The sequence below is a fragment of the Caloenas nicobarica genome, chromosome 3 (genome assembly GCF_036013445.1).
Source record: "Caloenas nicobarica isolate bCalNic1 chromosome 3, bCalNic1.hap1, whole genome shotgun sequence".
Taxonomy (NCBI): domain Eukaryota; kingdom Metazoa; phylum Chordata; class Aves; order Columbiformes; family Columbidae; genus Caloenas; species Caloenas nicobarica.
The window spans coordinates 120993773-121013605 of NC_088247.1; the positions used below are offsets into that span (position 1 = coordinate 120993773).

At 47.6% G+C, this 19833-nt stretch overlaps 1 protein-coding gene across 5 annotated transcripts in view; it reads right to left on the reverse strand.

The window, feature by feature from the left end:
- The window catches only part of SPTBN1 (spectrin beta, non-erythrocytic 1), a 114683-nt gene extending 98609 nt beyond the window's left edge, over positions 1 to 16074 (reverse strand). The window contains exon 1 of one of the 5 annotated variants that reach the window (XM_065630762.1): positions 16053 to 16074. The gene's annotated coding sequence lies outside the window, so the exon portion shown is untranslated. Of the gene's footprint in view, positions 1 to 6419; positions 6493 to 13727; positions 13823 to 14090; positions 14204 to 14401; positions 14500 to 16052 lie in introns of those variants that run through there. The other 4 variants (XM_065630761.1, XM_065630760.1, XM_065630764.1 and 1 more) reach the window with 4 other exon arrangements.
- Between the last annotated feature and the right edge of the window lie 3759 nt (positions 16075 to 19833).

Below are 19833 nucleotides of genomic sequence, written 5' to 3' on the forward strand. Positions count from 1 at the left end.
ATTAACACTGGGCTCAGTAACCGCTGAAAAGGTGCTGTAGCTATAAAAACACCCTGGACAACCATGACAAAAAGATATTTGTGCTGACTACCACATCCTTGTTTACCAGTTACCAAAACTAGCATGAAAAACATGGTTATTACCTGAGTTAGGACAATCGAGAGAGAAATATCCATTGAGCAGGAATTTTAATTTAATCTATCCAGAACAGCTGTAGAAAGACAGACCCAAACAAGCCATATTTGACACAGATAGATTAGACAGATGGTACAGTCCGGTACAAAGGGGATTTGTGCCTGCTTGACTTTGACATGGCTGAATTACTTATTCATTGCAGACACAGAAGAGTTATGCTGCATATTTTACAAAGATTTATTGCCTATTAGAACTTCATACCATTCAAAATTGTCACGTGTTCTGCGCAACAAAATAAGGATTGTTTTGCAACTTAATTCCGCATTTAGTATTTAACTAGCATGACACTGTTGCAGAATCTTTTTGCAACCTGTGAATGTAGGCAAGAACAGGGAAAATTAACTGAAAGGTGGATAGAAATCCTGATTTAAAAGCTCTGAATTCCTGAAGGCTGCTGAAAGCCTCCAACTCCAAACCGGAGGCTCTCGGCATAAGAGTTCTCTGTATTCATCCACTTGCTTCACCAGCGGCCGCTATCGGATTCTCTCGGGACCCCGGCAAAGAACAAGATTAAAAGATGTTATTGCAGGGAATACAGGAGGGGGCGAAACGCGAAATCCCCATCGATCTCCTCAGCTCCCACACGTATCCAACCAGACACCAGGATGGTCAACCCACGGGACATAAATGACTCTTTGCTCACAGTCTCCTCCCGGCACCAAAGGAGGAAACGACGAGATCATTTCCCACTCCAAGTTAAAAATTGGCCTCGGCATCACTCCTTTTAGCTACAGAACTAGCAGAAAATCAGAAAGAATGCTTTTACCCTCCAAAGTAACAATCTCTGTCATTCTCTACGCACCTCATTGGAGACAAAACAGATTCAAAGCCAGAGTAACTTCCTTACCCGCAGCCAGAAGCTTGAATTTGTGCCAACAACTCCCACCAGGCAGAACTGTGGTCTCTCCCTTGTTCCCCTGACCCGAGCGGTTTCCAGCGGCCGTGTCTCCAGCCGGGGGTTTCAGGGCTCCTCCACAGGGCTGTGCAGGAATTCTCCAGCCCCATGAACGCTGCCAGGGCTTTTATTTCTATTTCCCCCCAGATCACAGGGCAGCCGAGTGCACGTGAGCCCGGGCTGTGCGATGCACCCGCGGACAGAGAAGGTACCAGTACCAACATTTTCAGTTTTGCTCGCCTTTACAAAGCTGGCCTTGATTCTAAGCTACTTGAAAAAGTCAAATTTATTGCAGTCATTAAAATTATTTAGTGTAGAGACCACAGTTTCCACTCTTGAAGCACACCTCTGTTAGTCTGGCAAGTAGGATGCTATCCGGGTAGGATGCTATTTTATCAATACTTGTAATTTAGGAGAACAAGTGCGGCTACGTCAGGATGGCCAAATGCCCAAGGAAAACAACCTTCACAAGAACGTTTCAAGGCAATCACATAAATAGCAGTAAGGAAAAATGGGGAGACAGCAAGCCAGCTGAGAAGCTAAGACCCGGCTGGGACCACATCAAAAGTTATTTTAAAAAAAAAAAAAAAATCAAGACACTGCTGCAGCAACTTGGGCAAACACTGGCAGGTCCGTGAGAACCACCGCTTCCCTGCAGAGACCCTGTGCCACCACACACTGCTCCAAACCACATTTAGAGATCGTCTCATGCCATCACATATTCACACAAACACACAACCTGCAAACAAGGGCTATTCAGCCAGCTTTTTTTTTTTTTTCATTATAACTAAAATGTAACACAGAGAAGAAAAAAAATTAACTTATTTGGGAGGCCAGCCCTGTGGTTACAGCCTGTGAGTGTGTTTTGCCCAGATAACACCACCAGCGTCCAGAATTTAATCACTTCAGTATGTTACTAAATTAAAACAACGCACTGAACCGCTTGCCCAAGTAAGCACTAGCATGGCACTAAGAGTATGTCAGCGTCTTTGCATGTAAAATGTTAACAGGACTTGAGCAAAGACACGCCAGGGGCTGGCCATGGCCCGTGGGCTGGCTCTGCAGAGCAAACTGCAAACACCCCCACGTTTCGCACACATCGGTGCTACCTTCCAGACACTGAATTTTGCCTTGACTGCTGAAGCTACCACCACATTTATTTCTGTATATATTCAGGCCAAGAAAGTTACCTTTAGCATGAGTGCAGGCACAAGCGCTAGATCTGAGGGATGTAATTTAATACAAATAAACATGCTTAAATAGTACCAGCTCCACTTACGTCAACAGGTGATCTGGACAAGAGAAAAATCATTAGCTAATGTAGAGAGCCTGAGCAGCAACCAGAGGCCTCTCCAAAGCAGGACCAAATCGTGTGGGCTCAGCCTATGACCAGCCGTGACACCCCCTCCTCACTTAATAACCTGGGTTTTTTCTGGTGTTTCATCTGGGACTGGTCGTGACCCTTTGGGTTCACACGCTTCGGGCTTTATTTTGGTCAGAGGGCGTCACGCTGTGACCAGAGAGCCCAGCCGGGTGCCAGGACAGGTGGGAGAACAGAGAGACCGTCCCTTTCTCGGGACGCCTCCTGGAGACGGGGCCTCCAAACCAGCTGCTGGGACACCGAGGAGAGGTTGGCACCGCGGAGGTCCCGTGCTGCCCAGACAGACGGACGACACGGAGATTTACCGTCCTCCTCACTTACCGCCGGCGCCCAGTCCCACAGCACGTGTCACCCAGCCCAAAATGCCATTTCTCCTGGGGTGAACCCAGGACACGCTCACTGTGCTGCCTATCATAGAGTCACGGGCCAAAATAATGCTTATTTTTTAAAAAACAAACGTTTTTGCCTTGCGGGGATCCACCCAGCCGGAGAGCACTTACCAGCAAAACGCAACTGCTCCAGCCAAAGTTAAGTTGATAAATTAAATATTCCTGCTGGTCTCCTCCCACAGAAGCTAAACTAGAGAACAGAACGGAAAAAGAGGATCTATTTTCTCTTGGAACTTCACAGGCAATCAGAAGAACAGCACTCCCATCGCTCACCTGGACTCGGATTATATGGACAAATTAGATTTTCTTTTACAGCAGATGACAATCCAACCACTCATTTCAGCTGAACAGCATTTGCTGAAAGCCTTTCTGGACTGCATTTCCATGATAAAAGGTGTGCACTCTTTGGCTCCTTTCCTCGTCTCATAATATCATTAAGATGACATTCAAGCCACATGACAAGTACATTTTTTTTCCCCCACTAAATGCACAATGGTCATTTCTGTTTGTTTGTCCTTTATTTCACCCTAGAGGAAATCCTCTTGTCCAATATATCTTTTTGTTGATGGCAAGTTCAAGGAAATTATTTTGCTGAAATGGTATTATTAGATTTTACATTAATTAATTTACAACAACACTCAGGGGGGGCGGAAAAACAAGCACCTGCCTTTCATTTGTGTGTTCTTTCAGGATGGAGGCTGAGGATGTCAACACACTTGAACTTGCCAGGCCCTTGATCTTCCCAGCCAGCCCAATCATTCCGATCGCACCCACCTTTGTAAGTGGCCTCCCAAAGGCAATTAGTGGTTTGCTGCGATTTCCAGCCCTCCTGCCACAGGCAGGCAGGGCTGAGCCACCTCCGGCCCAGCACCGTTCGCATCCCCTGAGCAAAACCAGGATCCGAGTCTCGTCCTGACAAAGCTCTGCCAATGCAGATTTCTACTTTAAATTCCTACTTTTACTTTCACATTCCTTCTGGTCCGTTATTTCCTCCATTTGATTGTAGGTCCTCTTCACTTTCCTTCGATCCATTTCCTGCTTCTTTCTTTCTCCCACCCACTCGTACTCTTTGTTCAACAACAACAGATTCGAGTTGAAAAAACAGGGCTGAAGCAGCCTCGGCTCCATTCTTACACAGCTCCAGCCTTGGGAACAAACCTTTGACACGCTGAATATCGAACTTCTCTGGCAAGACTAATGAAAGAATGTCTCCATTCACAGCTATTTTGAATGCTGCAGGGAAGGCTTAATATTTGAATATTGGAATTGTAATGGCAATTGCAAAAGGAACGGCCTATTTTAAGCGACGCGCTGACTTATGGATGCCTCACAATCATGGCACTGTAATACAGCGAGAGGCAATCAAAGGAGAGACTGTGACATGGTCCATTTTGTGCACCAGGCTTGCGCTTCATGTGCCATTTTGGATTCTGCACAGAAACAGAGTTTGGGAGATTTACCATCGTCTCCAGCAGAAACCACCATGCAGCAAAGGCAGAAAATCAGTAATTCTGACAGCTTCTCAGCACATCCAGCTGCTAAAACCAGCCAGGTGTCACCTCGGGCTACAGCTCCAAACAGGGCTGGCAGCTGGAACGCTACAGGGTGACCTGAACCGGGACAACGGCTCCTTTCTTCCTCATCCTTCAACAGGCCTTGGAATTCAAAATAATTTAAAAACGAAACAAAACACCACACAGTCAAAATTAACTATATGCTCGTATTAAAAAAAAACAACGCTCAGCTGCATTTCTCTGTGGTTTGTTTGGTTTCTTTTTGCTCTGATACTCAAATTACAAAGCCTCCTCCTCGTTGATGCTCCAGACAGCCTGTTGCCTTCATTCTGAAACCAGGGACTCAGGAAGAAACCCAGAACGCTTTGTTTGGCTGGTTTCCCCCCCAGAAAACACAATTTTTAAACAATATACTGTCAAATACAATGCTAATATTAATTATGCTATTGCCCATCCAAACCAATCCCACCACAAGGGATTGCAGAACCATCAGGAACCCCACTCAGGACACAGAAACACCTCGGTACCCACGCACCAAGGATCATTCTTCATTGTCAAAGAGACCCGGGTCCAGCAGCGATAAACCCACACCCACACGTGCCACGCGCTCCTCACCCGCACCCACAGACCACATCATTTCCTCTAACGTGACATTTTGGAAGTTGGCTTCTCAGTCTTGCTGGGAGGAACCCAAACAAAGAACGTATTGCTCCTGATGACAACAAAAATGGGAAGCTTCCTTTAATTTTAACAACATCAAAGAAGGAAACTATGTAAAAGCATTCCAGTCTGCTACTATACACTGAGGCCGATCCAGAGAAAAAGAAACTAAGTGGCGTGTTTCACCACAGTTAATATTTTTTCATTACCGGTAACTTAAGTACTTTCTGTTCTGGGAAAACAAGATTATCATTAGATCAAGACCAATGAGTTTGCCATTTGCAAGAGCAATTCAACGAAGATCTTTAGGAACACTCCCAACGCGTTGGGACCGTGCTCCATGCTCCAAAAAAACCGTGACTTGAGAGCTGCAAAGCCCCCAGTCTCAGCCCACCGCACGCTGGCACCACCGAGACAGCGGCCCAGCCAGAACTAGAAAAGCTGGGATCTCCCATCTAGCAACACAAAGCCCAGCCTAAACACACCAAGAAGTTAAACAGGACCATAACGACCAGCACAACCCAGCACCAACACACACATTCAAGACCCATCCAGTTTACCCTCCAAATACGTCTGACCGGTGCGTGAACCACTAGGCACGAAGCAATTAAAAATATGGGTTGTTACCACAGTAATATTCACATTATACTTATTGATATGTATTATAAGCATGGCTTCAGGACAGTCAGCCCAAGGTGAATCACCCATCTCTTTAATCCTTTAATAACACACTGGGAATGCAGTTTAGAAACTCCCCTCTGATAAAGTAGTCTTGCTGCCCACATAGGGACCATTTCTCAGCATTCCTCACCATCAAGCATTTTAGCCTTTGAAAATTGCAACAGTCTGATCAATCCACAAACCAGAACATTAAAAATACATACAAAGTTATTTTTGGCCTTCATTTATATATTTGCATGCCCTCCTATCTCCCTTCAGAACACAAAGCGATATTACGGCCAAGCTACTAAGCATCAGAAAGGAGATGCATTCATATAAAAACACGCATAAAACTTTTAATGGTCAGACTGCTACAGGCGCCAATCTAATCGAGCTTGCCGAAAATTAAGCTCAGGCCTAAAGCTCGTCCCTGGCTCCTTGGTGTCCTGCCACAGCTCATGGCAACCAGAATTTAAACCGAAAGCAGCTGTATTACCCCAGAACAACGCGAATCGCCCTTCAGGTGACGCGTGGGTTCCTCGTCCCGGGCCAGGAATCCGGGGAACTTTGTGCCTCCCTGAACTCTCCCAGCACAATGAGCCGCTGCAGCCCCAAGTGATTCACGTTGTTTTCTGCAACAGCTGTAGAAACATCTCTGAAATGTGCGGCGTGCCCTCCGCCAACGCGGAGCTGCACCTGCCCCCGGACGGCCACGCGCTCCTCACCTGTCAGCCCTGCTCCGGAAAACACATCCCCGGGCTCTTTTCCACTTCTGAAGAAGGGGGCCCCAGTTAGAGCCATCAAACTTCTGGTTTCCCTCAGCAATAGATATCTAACGGAGCATCTCCAGGTCCTGCCTGGTATCTAAACACTGATCTTTGTGACACCCGCTCCGGCAGCATCGTCTCACTCAGGATTTACTGCCCCATCAGGATTATGCGGTAAAAACACAGATAAGAGCCACGTGCTCCCTATCGCTCGCACCTGCCCACAAAGCGGGTACCACCATCCTTGACTCCTGCAGTTATTTACATTTGGGTGCCTTTTCACAAAATCCTTTTGTTTCTAACATGGTTAAGAAATGTAACTGAGCAACACAGAATTATCTCAAATAGGTTCTTCTGCATCTTTTTATGCAAAGATGATTTAAAACCTCAAGGCACACACCGCGATGAAGTAAATCGGCCCAACTTCAGGCGCCGGGTTGCAGCCACGCAACCTGGAACAGCTGGGGATCCAAATCCTCTGTTCTTTGGTGTAGCAGAGAAAGAAGAATCCTAATATCACATCCTAATATCACAATGAGAATAAGCACAGAAGATCCCTCTTTCCTTACTAAACCAAGTGAAGGATGCGGCTGAGAGTGTCATTACTAACCTGGCAGACAGTGTAGGTCATTAGTACACCATGGTTACTTTGATAATTTTCTGGGAAAAATGCATTTCATTATTTGTGGCGTATGTTTAACTCAAAACCACCTTATTCTTGTTTGTCTGGCGTACAACAGGAATAGATCTCTTCCCCCATTTTTCAGGCCCCCGGGGCAGTTTAATGTATTATTAGCCATTATTCACATCCCTTATTTAAATCATGCAATTTCAGGAAATGTTTGCGCCTCCTAATACATAGAGACCATCTGAAGTTGTGCAAGGTCGAAAAAATACAAAGCTCAGTGAAACTCTGATTAGATCGCACTTGGTGTGTTGGGGTTTTTTGTTTTACTTTGGATATTTTTGTTTTGTTTGGTTGGGGGTTTTTTGTTGGGTTTTTGTTTTGTTTGGGTGTTTTTCTTGTCATTTGCTTGGTTTTTGGTTTGGTTTCAGCTTGGGGGTTTTTTTGTTTGGTTGGTTCGCTTTTGTTTTACTTTTACCTCTCTTTACTTTTTAGCTGAGTTTTACACAAGCAGCACTCCTCGGAGCCAGACCCTGCGCGCCATCGAGCTCCTTTGCGCGCCGCAGCGCTGAAAGCCGCAAAGCCGGATCAGCGGGCCAGCCGGGGCCAGGGAATCCCCCAGGCGCAGCGCTGGGTCTGCTGGGCCGCATCCTCTCCCAAAACCACCTCAGGAGCATCACCGCCATGCCCACTTCACCCCGAGCCGTGCAACAGCCTCCCCGGCCCGATGCGTTGTAAATCAGCGTAACCAAGTATAACATAAAAATCAGTATAACTCCTTACAGCAGTCCAGATTCTTTTGCTCTGCATTTCATTGTCCTGTAACATTTCTACTTTGATTTTTCCCAAGCTCCTTGCCCAGGTCCCTGTAGCAAAGCAAACACGCATCCAGGGAACAGTTATTTCAGTGCAGGTTTTCCTACCGCAGATTCACGGCAGGGCTGAACACCAGCACCTGCTGACTCAGGATATTAGAGCCTTGCTCCAAACCACCGGCCCCCACACTTTCCTCACACTATCCCATTTAGAAGCCAACTCATCCTCTTTCCGTAAGAAACTAATTTAGGCATCGCAGGTTTTAAGTTTAAATGGCTTATGCCAAAGACTAAAGCTGCGCAGATTCTCCTGTTGAGAAATTCGACGCGGGGCCGAAAATCAAATTAGTTCGTGTTTACCCTTGAACAGAACCATACTGGTAAACTGCTGGTTGTTTTATATGCAAGTATTAATTGCTCGCAGCCAGTGTCTCGCACCAAAACCCCGTCCCCAACAGGCAGCCCTGGCGTGTCTGAGGCCACTGAACTGATTCATCTCCACCCTGCTGCTTCCACACAGCTCACGGTGAATCTGAACACGCTGCTACTAACCTACACCACGGTAAAAAACCCATCTCGTTTCTCACTCAGGTAACTGTGAAGATGATAGAAACAGCTCTTCCTAAGCTGGGGCTGTGAGGTTTGTGCCTCACTCCTGTGGTTTTAATACAGCTTTTTTGTCCTTATCTGCAGCCCTATCCTGCTAAACACTTGAGGGGGACGTAAACGTTCCTAAGATGCAAACAGATTATATTACCAAAAAAAAAAAAAAAAAATCCCCTGAACCCTCAAGTCAATAATCCATTTTTAGGAAAGAATTTGTGCTAAAATGAGGTAAGCGATAACTCTGCAGATCTCCTGTTATCCCCAGTGCTATTTTAGGGAGAGGGTGACTGCATTCGCGCTTGTCGCATAGTCCTGCTCCCCATCTGCTGGCACATCCCCAGCGCATTCCGGTGCCGGGATGCAGTCCCGCTTATCTCCCAGACACGTTGACTAAGACTTTCCCACAAAAACCCACCCACCCCTTCGTAGCAAGAGGTCACTCGGTACGATCAGCCTCCAAATGTGAAAAACAAATCAGGAAAAGCTTCTCTGATGCCAAAAACGCAACAAGAATAAAATACAGCAGGCTCCAGTCTTTGTTCTGTCAAAACTTGGAGACTGCAAGGCAGATTTGCAACTGGTGCAAGCCAACGTGTCTCCACCAATGTCAAATGGATTTTTTTTTTCAGACTTAGGATCTGGCCTCCTAAAAGCATTTAAAATTACAATAAGAATATGTTACTCTAAAAAAAATTTTAAAAAAAAGATAGCAATTAATCCATTCACCTTTGACTATCATGAAATCGTAGAATTATTCATAGTATTATGCACAGAAAAAGCTCACGATATTTTAAGTTACAAAAAATAAAGCAAACATTAAACTAACTGGGTTATCTTTACCACATATGGACCCTACATGACAAAGAACACCTGGTAGCCTAAGGTGAACTGCAGAATGGTTGTTTGAAGCCCTTTTTTTTTGCCCCCAACACACTGCAGCCCCAAGCTCCCCATCAATGCAAAGATCTCCATCTGTAGAAGACCTTGACCATGTACTTGGGGCTGAACCCCCCAGTGAAGATGAAAAACCTCCCAGTACCAAATTCAGCAATCAGCATAACCCTAAAACGTCAGGGCCAGGCGGCCGAGAGGAGCCTGCGTCACCTCCCACCAGCCACCAACACCTCCTGGAATGTGGAAAATAGAAAATACAAATCCACAAAGTCTGGGATGGGGGTGATCCCTCCTGACCACTACAGGCACCCAGCTGAACCCCGAATCGTGAGACTGTAGCACAGTCGTTATCTGAGTGCAATGCCGTGTTTTATGAAAGCTTAAGGAAAACTTTAAAAAAAGGACAGTACTAAAGGTCTGTTGTCTCTCCAGACTAAGGCCAGGAAGGATCACAACCACCATTCAACCACCTTCCACAGTGGCAGTGAACACATGAAGCGTAAGCGCTTTATTCATTAATCGGCTGCTTCAAATACATTAACCCATGTGCCATTCCATCAGGTGGGCAACGAAGCAGTGTATCAAAGCTTGTTTTGTTTCCTTTAGGTCTGCGTGTCCTCATCTCTAATTGCATCTGCCACCAGCTCAACTAAATCTTGGTAACTGTGTGCACAATCACACAGGTTCACAGAGTGAACCCATCGCATACCCATTGACACGGACTGGCAACCGCCCAGCCCTGACCCAAGCCCATTTCGGGGATCACTCCACACTCTCCCAACTGTGCTGGGCCACGATTAACAAAACCAAACCCAGTGGGCACTCCAGTAAACGTGAGCTGTCAGTCAATCCAGTAAACGTGAGCTGTCAGTCAATCCCTATTCCTTTCTTAAAAACAAACAAAAAAACCCCTTTGCTACTTCTTTACAAGTCTTTTCGAATGGCAAGTCCGCAGTTTCTCCAGTTACTTGCAGGAGGATTGTCGTGTCATGTTCTTACAACTATAGTAACTCCAAGCAGCGTGACTGTAACAGAGACGGAGAAACGGTTTCCTCTTGTGTACGCAAACAAAACCCGGAGCCTCAATCCCAGAACATCACTCCTCAGTGCCCTTCACAGAGCAGAGGCCAATCACTCAGCAGGTGAAACCTCAGGATCTTCCAAGAAGAGAACAGCATATGTTGGGAACCCCAGCAAAAAGAAAAGCCACTTAATCTGGAACATTTACCTGTGAACAGCTTCACAGCAGCGTATTTTTAGACCTACGAACAGGGCGTTAATGACACACCTCTCCCGTTCCAGCGGCATGACGGGTATGACCCGCTCGTCTATTCGGAGCATCTAACAGGTGGGTCTCAGCATCTGCTGGCACAAGGTTTCCAGGCCGAGCTGCTCCTTTGTTTGGTTGCTGCTCAACAACAAACCAGCAGAGTCCTTCTTTTTAAAGTTCTAATGCTTAGCACACTCAAAACATTGTGAAATAAAAACAACTGCGCAACAGCATAATATGTTTCTCTAGTTGTAGTGGGGACATGCCAAAGAGATTCCTGGTGTGCTAAAAAATATGCAGCTTGAAAAAAAAAAATATATATGGGTTTGTGCAATACATGAAGAGATGAGCAGGAGGAAAGTGAAAGACATGAAAAAGTAAGAACACCCCAAAATTTTCACCATTCAACAAGAAAAATAAGACCTTACAGAGAAGAGGTTGAAAAAAAGTTAATGGTGCAGAAAAACAATAGCTCAAGACAACCTTAATCTGTCCTTGGCCACAGGAAGACTCATACAAACCCCAAGCAAGATTCGCATATACCTTTTCCTAATCACAAACATTTTACTGCAGGTAGAAATATCCCTCTCAGACACAATCCTACCCTGCCATCTATCTCAAACCACCAGGAAATCTGTTACAAACTCAACCATCAACAATACACACAAAAGCTTTTCCACGCAGAACTGGGCTTTGTAACGAGGAATGGACAGTAAAAATGTGCCTGGGATTAACATGCAAAAGAAAAAAAGCTGGACAAAACAGAAAACGAGCTGCCTGCTTAAATATATAGAATTGATCACTCTGTTAAAGCTGTTAAATAATCTACCAGGCATAAGAAAAACTCCTTACATGTAATATCTCAGAACCCTTTTTTCATTAAAGGAAAGCAAAGCTCGCAAGGTCCAGCTGTAACTACTGCAACACTGTACTCATGTTCATTAAAAAAACAAATTCACAACAGATCATTTTAAGAGTAATAATAAAAATCTGACAAATGAAAACCAGATGCGGGGGGAAAAAAAAAAACATATAAGCAAGGGGAAAGCAGCCTTCAATGCAGCCTCCCTGCAGAACGCTGATTTTACGCCAGGATTTCACCACGGAAAGTCAAAAAGACCCCGGCGTTGCTCTGACGTAAGGTCGCCCAGTTCACCCCAGTTTGCAGAGGTTTTCCTGGAACGGTGAGCGGGTCTGTGGTCCCAGATCCCAGCCGGGCAGGATTTAGGAGCTGACTCATGGCTGATGCTAAACTCTTGTGCCGGGTTTTAACGTGTGCCCAGCTCAGGTGACGACGGAATTTAGGTGCCTAGAGAGATTAACTGTCTAAATAACTTTTGCAGTCTGAGCCTTAAACATCTGCAAAAATAGACCTTCCCATCTGTGTTCCACAAAATATGTCTGTGTACTCCTCGCTAATGAAACACAATGCTTATTTTACAAGTAATCCAATTACAAATATTAAATCCTGCAACTGAACCACATTTAAAAAAAAAAAGCTTAGTCAGGGGACATAATATAAAGAAACATTACAGGCCCACCCAGTAAAGGGGTTTTAACTGATTAAATTCTATATATGTTGAAGGAAAACCAAAACATCTTTCACAAAATGGTTGTTGTCCGTGTGAGGGACACGCAGCAGCGTTCTGGTCTCCATCCACGTAGCAGGAACACTTTGCCCCTCTCCGCTCCACCTCTGCGTGCGGGCAGTTCCGCCATTCCAAAACCTGCAGGATTCGTGCCACCACGGAGATGAAACAGCATCCCTAAAGCTTTTTGCCACATAACTGCTGCAAGCTCCTCTTTCATCCAAAAATGCTGCATCCTGCTTTAGCGGATATGGTTTACTGCACTTAACCTGCATTACAGAGAAACGCAAACTGGGCTCCGGTTCCATCACCTGACCTCTTTTTTAGTGCCCGGTTTGCGCTGCTGCATGAAGGAACAAAATATTTGCTGCCTATTTTATTTATGGCCCATCTAGCGCTGGTTGTGGCACACCAGCCAGTCCAGCCCCACAACCACTGCTAAGTCACGGGGGCATCGCAACAGCCAGGAAAAAAGGAATGCCAGTGGATAACGACAATTCTTCAGAAATCGCATCTAGCTGCCATCACCCATCCCTCCCCGCTCTTGATTCCGCACTGTTTCCACCTCCTATCTCTCCCTCCAGAGGCTCCTGAGTGCACGCAAGTCCTTCCAGCGCAGATTTCCTGCAATGGCCTGAGCAGCCACAGCCTCCCCTGACATTTCCACACGGCTGATATGGCTCTGCAGAAGCGGCTCTGCCTCTGGAATCCTTGCATTGTTCCCCAACACGTCTTTCAGCACAAAACATTCACAGGGAATAACAGTAATTTTTTTTTCATTGGCTAGACAGTTCAATAAGCAGGTTTCATAATATTTCTATCCTGTCAATAAAGGTCAAAGGCTGCACTGAATGCTCTGGATGCTGATAGCTGATGTTTATTGCCTCTTACAGTAATCCTGCTCCTGATTTCGAACACTAAGCATTTATACCTATGGACGTTGTTCAGTAAGTACAGATCACTACTCATCTTTAAATAAGGATCTGTTTTACTCTCAGTTGAAAATACCAAAATTACAAAATCAATTACCCACTCTAGTTTAGTATTATCACTCCAAGAGCAAAAGAATCAGCCTCAGCAGAGGGCTATCTAAAGAAAACGTCAGACCCCAGTGCCATGAGCAAGGATTTTCAGAGCTGCTGCAGTCTCACAGTACCTACCAGGGGTCTGCCATGTTTTTTTTGTTAAACCAGGCCTATCTCCATCTAACTGCAGGAGCCATCTGAACGAGATAACGCAATCAAGGCCGTGCATTGTGCCCGTTAACAGCGCACTGGCTTCAGGAAGGCAGGAATCTGGCAAGGCGGCGGACGAACGCAATCAAAGCGCCGCAGCCCCGTACTGCGGAGAGCAACCACCACCCTGCCCGGGCGGGATCCCGGCTCCGCCGCACAAAGCCCCGCAGCGGGGAAGGAGCTGCCGGCCCCCCCGGCCCCGCCCAGGAAAACATTTTAAAAAATTACATACATTTCAAGAATCAAGCGAAGCGGGAGCAGCGGCGGTCCGCAGGCGCAGCGCGGCTCTCCGCACCGCGGCCGGGCGTGCGGCTGCGCGGAACGGGCGGCACCGGCGGGAGGGGCGGCGGCCGCGGCCCCCGGGGAGAGGCCGGGCCGGCTCGGCGTCCTGACAGCCCGGCCGAGGGGGGAGCGGGGCCGGGGCTGCGGGAGCGGCGCGGGGGGAGGCCGCGCCCGGCCCGCTGCTCGGCCCGCCCTGCGGAGCGCGGCTGCGGCGGCTGCGGCGGCTGCGGGGTGCGGGAGCCGCCGCCTCGGCGGGGCCGCCGCGCACACACGCACGCACCCGGGGGAGGGAGGCCGGCCCGGCTGCCCCTACCTCTGCGCTGCCCGGGCGGCGGCTCTCCCGGCTCGGCGGCGGCTGCAGTGGCGGCGGGAGTGCCCGGCGGCGCCCGCAGCGCTGCGCTGCGCTCCGCCCGCCCGGCCGCGGCGGCTGCGAGGGGCGCGGGGCGGGGCCAGCGCGGCGGGGCGGGGGCCGAGCGGCCGCCCCCGAACCCCCCCCGGCCCCCGGCCCTGCGGAGGCGCCGCCGCCCTGCGGAGCGGGGAGCGGGGACAGGTGGCCCCGGCCGCGCTGCCCTCCCCGCTGCGGCGCCAGGTGGTGGCCGGGGGGGGGCCTGCGCTGTGCCTCACCTGCTGCCGCTGGAGCCTCGCCCTGCCGGCACCCCCAGATGTTCCCCCTCGGGCAGCGGCCTCCCCTGAGCGTTCCCCGCTGCTCCCAGCCTCTCCTTCCTTTCCTCACATTTATTCGGTTATTGGGTCTCACGCCTCACGCTCCTCCTCCGCTGACACCCTCCGCTATGGCGGAGACAATGTTGGCTCCCCCCCAGCATCCATTTCCTCCAGGGCGACTCTCCCGCTGCTCTGTCATCCCGCGTGGAAACCCCGTCCCGGGTTTGGCCTCCTCCCCTGCGGACGCATCCTCTCCAGCCCGGCCACCTTCGCACACCGACAGCCCCGCTCCGCCAGGGTCACCAAATCCCCCGAAATTCAACCCGTTCTGCCGTGCTTCCCCCCTTCCTCCTTCTCTGGGCAGGATTTTGCAGATGTCTCTCCAGAGAAAACTGCGACCCCGCAGCCGGCGTGCCTTTCCTCCTTCCCCAACACCTCTTGCCACCCAAATCTGGAGGCAGATGTCTCTGCTTCAGGTTTCCTCCGCTAATCCTGGCCCCTCACACCTGCATCCTCATCTTCGTGCTCATTCCCTCCACTTGCTGTCCCTGACCTCTCGCTTGCAGTACAGCTATGGACTAGCGGTGTCCATATTTTCTCTTTTTTAAAAATTTTTAAATCCACCATTAGTTCATTTGCCTCATGAGTTACCGTTCTCTCCTGCTCTCTCTCCCCACGCTCACCTCCCAACGCAGTGTTTGCTCTCTGGAGTTCCTCCCCTCTGTCCCTATCTTAAACCTCCTCCCATCTGGCTCCTGCCCCTTCACACTCTGCTGCTTTGCCAAAGTTTCTAGTATCTGTCCACTTCCTGGCATAATCTCTGGAATATTGCTTCACTTCCATCCTGTCAAAATTATCAGCCTGGCTCTTCTTGCTGTTTTGTTCTCCCTTGGTTTCCACGAGTGCCTCCCCAAGAGTCGCCTCCTTCGGTGCCTCCTCCTCACACTCCCCATTTCCAGTGAGAGTCCTAATGGGACCTTCACCTGTCACTCTCGCTGTGCTTATTGCTGGCTGAGCTCACCCCATAAAATATAAACACGTAGCAGACACAGTAAGCGCCTCTCTGATCTGTCTCTATTTCCAGGCTTCTTACCTTACCCAAATTAACATCCTCTCCTGCCCTTGTGGCACCTGTGGGATGGCAAGCCACTGGTTCCACATGTATTTCATACAAAAGAGCTCCTAAACCGCAACCAAGCAGGCCAGAAACTCATCTGTAACAAAGGACGAGTCAATCACTTCAGTCACTTTAAAAAGTTATACACACAGAGAAAAGAAAAAGAAATGAAAACGATTCTTCCAGCCTTCCTGAACTCACCCAGACAGTGATACTGAAATGAGCTGGAATATCTGCAGGACTAAGAGACTGCTCCTGATCAACAGGTTCACTAAATCTGGCCCAAATAACATGCAAAGTTCTATAGAGTTTTGTTTGTGGGGTTTTTTTTGGTTTTTGGTGTTTGGGGTTTTTGTTTGTTTGTTTTTATCATGTGCCCTATATGTTAAAATATTTTACAAAGCGATTTCTGTTAGCCCAGCTAGAGTTTTGCTCTTAGAAAAAGCTGAATAATTTGGCTGTGAACAACAAAAACTGGCAAGTATACATACTCACATTTCAGGCTCTGAAGGACGAAACTTCTCAGATTTTTGATCCAGCATAAATGTTGCTTTTACTTTCGCCGTCAGTAATAGAAATTCAGAATACTTAATGACGTATCTATGTATATATGTTTACCTATAAATAAAAATATTTGAAAAAATCGAATGCTAGGATGTCAAGAAACATCAGGAAAAAATATCCTTCACTCAACTATTAATATCTCTCAAACAAGTAGGCGGGGAAAAAAAGATTGTAATATATGAGGGTGAGCAAGAGCATCCAGCGTATTTTAAGATTCTGTCCGTCTTAACCCACTAAGCTCAAAGATGGGTGGGCCACTGATTATCATGGAAATAACTGGGTAGGGATGAATGCCTGAAGAAGCAAGAACCGGAATAGCAGGGGCATTGTGGGCTCCAACCAGTTATCCCAGTTACCGACAGGCATTTTCTGCTTTTTGAAGAGCCCACGTTTTGTAAAGAATGGGGCAGGAGCAAACGTTCTGCCACTGGTGGTTATAAACATCATCTCCAGGTTTGACGGAGAGGATACTATTTTCATTTTTTAAAATTACTGCCAGTATTGGTTAGTATTTTTAGCATGAACCTTCAGCTTGCAGAGCTGGAAAGACAAAACCTACAACTACCTAGATTAGATACTAAGAGTCACAATTGTTAAGGCAATATTAAAACTAGAAAAATTCTATTGAAAGGCGGTGGAAATTTCCAAAAGGACACAAGAAACGCACACAGAGAGATTAACACTGGAATAAAAAAGTTCCCAGCTGTACCACTGAACTGAAAAAGCATTGTTATGTTATCACAAAATTCCAGTTCCACAGGTTCACAGCATGACTGAGAGGGGAGATGTTCCTCCAGCAGACGCGCCTCTCCTCCACCCAGAACGCCCAGCTCTAAACACACAGTCAGGCTCAAAGCTACAAACCCAGACTAGCGCTTTGTCTCCCACCAGACTTGGCCAAGATCTTGAGGAGAAAAATCAAAGATGGGCAATAATCTGCCTAAAGGAAAAATTCTTATCTTCCTCACTATGTGCACAGCTTGTCTGGAAGCACGACAACTCTATCATGACATTTCTTCTTCACGTAACTCTATTTCTCCTCATCATCTTGGGAACGCCCAGCTCTGTGCTACACCCTTGCCTTCCACACCACCTTGTAGCAACGCTTCCCCATGATCTGTTTACAAATGTAGTTCTATTTCCCAACACTCATTGCAAACAGAAACGGGTTAGATCCTCACTCCCTGGTTCCCCTTCTCTCTACGAGCAGCTGACAAGCCCGGGATTCTGCGTCAGGAAATAAAACACGCTTCCAGGGTATCTCCACGCGCAGCGCTTTGCAGTAACCCAGCTGTGGGTACCACAGGTGTGCGTGGCAGAGGCAGGGTCTCCGCTGGTGAGAAACACAGTGGGAACATGGAGACCCTTAGCAGGTGGCATATCAGAGATCTAGGAACACTCTCTTGCTGAAAAAGTCCCTTTTTTCACTATTAACCTAAATGCTCAGGGCCGACTTCTCCATGTACCAAACATCCCAAACCCCAGGAAATGCCGAAAGCAGGGGGCACTTACAGAACGTGGCCTCAGCCAGCTGCTGTCTCCTTCCCACGCCACCGGAGTCAGCGGTGGAAACGCTGACCGTGTGAAGAGGAGATGTCCCTCCCTGCTCTCTGTGCCAGCATCACGGCGATCTGATCTTCAGCCTCCAGGAGGAGACCTGGCAGGAGTCCTGGTGCTGGGCCCGCAGCGCTCTGGAGGGACAGGAAACGTCAGCGAGAGCCGGTGGAGCCACGGTGCCTCAACATCCCCTGCAGACATTTCCACTGTGTTCACGTCAGTACGTTAAAACAGAAAATAAGTGTTCTGGGAGCTGCTCGTATGTCCTGCAGGCTCCATGTGGAAGAAGCCCCATCACAGAGAAAGTCTCCTGCTGCAGGCAAAGGCACGCCCGGAGCCGTGCAGGCAGACACAAAGGTTTACCCCAGGTAGCTCGTACACGAACAAACAACTCAGCTGCAGCAGCACAAAACCACCCTGCACAGCAGGTAGCGCATTCTGCGCTGAGCCGTGTGCCCCCCAGGCTGCTGCCACCCGCGGCAGGGCCGCACGTACAAGCTGGAGATGTGCACCTGACTGCAGACCAAACGTGCCCCCAAAAAACCCGACATTTAGTAGGGAACACCCGATGGGCAGGTGCGAGTTTCTTGCCTCTTCAGTTTGTGGTGCGGCAAAGTTTCCGCACATGCACCAAAAGAGAAATAATAGGGGGGTAAGTTGACCAAAAGCCTCACCATTTATCTGTCCCAGGAAAACCTGCACGATTGTCTCTAAAAGAAGCTTTCCCCCTTGTTGCCAAGTGTTATTCTCTCTTCTCATTCCCCTTGTCTGATGTTTAACCATAATTTTACTCCTCTGTTTCCTCTAGGTGCATTAGACAAATACACATTAGCCAGTCTACATAATTTGACAAACTAGAAAGTCGTAATGTGTATTTGGATGGGATATACTGGAACAGCTAGTCCATTAACTGCTTAGTGAGACAACAATGTCTCTATTTTTAACAACAGAATCCATATTTTTTAATTTAAAAAAAAAACAACAACAACAAACCAAACAAACAAAAACAAAAAAAAACCCACACCAAACCAAACAAAAAGTAACAAGAAGAAATAAGAAATGCAGACATGGAAAAACAAAAATGGCTGAAGGAAACAACAGCAAAGTAGCATTATCCTCACCTTGCTCTGCCAACGTTCCCTGTTAATTCTTGAGGCTGTGATTCCTTGTTCAGGTCCATGCAGGTGGCCCAGGTTTGCCTGTACAGGGATGTAGCTGATGTCAGTGAAACGTCATCCAGGTGCAGTCATCTGCTCTCACTGCTTTCATGCTAGAACCATATATTAATGAGAATTATTTACCCAAAGAAATAGGCTGCTCTAATGTAAGTTGTTACCTCCTACGCACATAATTCCCGTGTCAGATCCTGCACACACACCATACCAGGGCTATTACTCGGGTGCAGGTTTGCAAGTACAAGTCGTTAACTTTTAATTCTGTGAGAAGCTTTAAGAAGATTCCCCTTTCCATATTTAGCAGAGATCTCTCACCTGTTTCTGTGAAAGACTGCTGATTTGAAAAATGTCCTGGCTTATAACACTTGCCTTCTTCATTACGAACTCTCAGCAATGACGACCACGAATGATGAGCTTAAATGTCACTCTGTCAGTCTCTGGCAGGCATGGGGCTGCTCCAATGGCAAAGAACTTCTAGATTCTGCCTTCAAAGGGACCTGGGAAAAAAAAAAAAAGAAAAAAAAAAAAAGAGTTAAAAGCAGCCAAGCACGGCAGATTGTAAGGGCTTAAAGGCATGGACTGCGGGATTTCTTCAAAATTCCACGCAGTAAGCCATCCTTTCACAAAACTCAATGCAAAACTGCAGTCAAAAGTTCTTCAGTGTCTTAGAAGCCCAAAGTCTCATTTTCCCAAGTGTCATCAGCATCTTGTCTTGTGTGCAGGCAAACAGAACCCGCATTCCTTTATCCCTCTGGAACTGGGATTGCACATACTGCACACGCAGCACTTGCTAACTAGGAAGGTGAATCTAGTGTTGAATTCAGTTTTATCAACCTCCTACCAGCACCCAGCCAGACATCCACAAACCACCAGCACTGCTCATCAGGACGAGGGAGGCACAGAACCGCAGTTTGGAAAATTCTGGCATAGAAGGGAAATGTATGCTCAGCTATTTATAAATGAAGTCTGAAGCTGGCGTC